The sequence below is a fragment of the Schistosoma mansoni genome, chromosome 6 (assembly GCF_000237925.1).
Source record: "Schistosoma mansoni strain Puerto Rico chromosome 6, complete genome".
Lineage (NCBI taxonomy): Eukaryota > Metazoa > Platyhelminthes > Trematoda > Strigeidida > Schistosomatidae > Schistosoma > Schistosoma mansoni.
The window spans coordinates 5472691-5474786 of NC_031500.1; the positions used below are offsets into that span (position 1 = coordinate 5472691).

The 2096-nt window shown below is 30.1% G+C and overlaps 1 non-coding gene across 1 annotated transcript in view; it reads left to right on the forward strand.

Moving 5' to 3' along the window:
* The window catches only part of Smp_tRNA_00540_Pseudo_TTG.1.1, a 428-nt gene extending 374 nt beyond the window's left edge, over positions 1–54 (forward strand). Inside the window, exon 1 of the tRNA in view lies at positions 1–54. This exon is cut by the window's left edge and continues 374 nt beyond it. This is a non-coding gene — a tRNA.
* Positions 55–2096: the final 2042 nt, after the last annotated feature.

The window sequence follows — 2096 nt, forward strand, 5'->3', positions numbered from 1 at the left end:
CGAAACGCGCGTCCTGGATTCCACTGCTAGCCACTATCCATCTTTGCTTACAATGCTTGTGAATTAAGGCTATATCGAGACAATACGCACAGTATACACATATGCCAATAAGAGACTGACCAGTTGCAGTCCTAAGCATGAATGGGAATATTCAAACAAACAATACTAAATGAATATAATCGATTCTTTTCAAAACAACATCAAACTCATTAAAACAAAGTTATTACATGCAACATAATTCTTTTAGTTAATTTTCGCGCGGATAGTTTTTTTCTGGTAAACAAACAAAAAAAACAACTCATCTGAAGAACGTGTCAATATTAGTTTGAGAAAATATTGTTTCCAGTGTGTTTGTTTTTTTCTTTTTTGCAAGAATTCCTCTCATGCATTTTCTAATCAAACTATTTAAATTAAATTAATGTCATGAATTCTTTTGAATATATATTCTTGAGAACTATGTAAATGTGAATGAAATAAAAATTATGATTATAAACAAAGATGGATGGGGGTTAACAGTGGAATCCAGGATGTGCGTTTTGTCCTGTCTGGGACTCGTCAACTGAATGTGCCTGCATCCCATTGTTGGTGTTCACTTCAGAACTAGAACTCCTTACCGTTCATTTCAAACACAATAGTGCAACTTGAATTTCACTGCTAGCTACATTCTATCTTTGCTTATAATGCTTGTAGCTTAAGGCAATATTGAGACAGTCCAAATAGGATGCATATATGCTAATAGAGACTGATCAATTGCAGTCCTAACCATCAATGGGAAGATTCAAACAAACAATGTAAAATGAATTTGAACATTTCGATTTTTACAGAATTTGTGGCAAACTTGTTTTTATCTTATTTCTTTCCTCTCATAATGGTGTACAAGTGAATAGGTTCAGTTCTAATGAAATTTTCATATGTATTAATAGACATGAAAATTAAAAAAAATGAGTGATCTGTTAGTTAAAAAAGTAAAAATAAATTGTTATGAATCCTAAATAGTAAATAAAGTTTTAAATGAGGAATTTTGCGAAAAACGTGTCACAAACAAAATGCTGTAAGTCATAAGCTGTTAAGTCAACTTCCTTAAATTTGTAGTTTATATTAACTTATGACATTCTTTAGTACTATGGTCTCTTAAAATCTAATTAAATTAATTTAGCTAGTCAATGTAGATTGAAGGTAGATGGGACATAAAAAACGACAGTCTTAATTTTACTGTGATTGCCTGGTTCTTGATTTAATAAATGCTTGGTATGAGGATTTAATTGATAACTTCATCAAGAAATTACTTTTCATTTCAATCATTGATAAATGATGTAGTTCAGAAGTGTAATGAAAAGAACGTTTTGGGTATAGAACAAATTATTTAGTTATTTTTTTAATTTGACATTTCTTTAAACATTTCTCTAATGGAAGAAGAAGGAAGCTGGGATCAAACTGCTTGAGAAACGTTGGAACTTTTGTAATTTCAATAGCTGGACCTTTTACAAAATCAATTCTTATTTGATAAATTATATTATGTGAAACATGTTACACTGTATCATTTATTCTCTCTTATCGAACGCTACTCTTATTGTGTTCGGTTAACCGTTATAATATGCACATGAATAACAATTTGATTTTTAAAAAAATATGTTTTATTAACCGCTATGAAACCAAACCATTATTATTCCCTCATTTTCAAACATAAATACATTGCACTGTTAAAATAGATCTTTAATTGTTCCAGTGGTTTGTCAATTAGAATACCTACCGCAAACACCAAAATGTTTAGGTTAAGTTAACTTTATGACGTGGAATGCCAATTTTAATCTGTCAAATAAATTACCTAGTTTTTTCTTAAATAAACATGCAATCCCACTTTTTGTTCATTTCCTATCTGTTTGACATTTGCTAGTGAAATATATTTGGTTTGACTTCAGATATCTCATTATTTATTTGAATATTAAACACTTATTTTGTATAATAACGTTGATTTCCATACAAACTGTATTGGTTGCTTGAATCTTCTTATTTTTAGGACTGCAATTGACTAGCTTTTTTATGCATATATGCATTCTGTGCCTAATGCCTCAATGCTGCCATTAAGTCACAAGCAT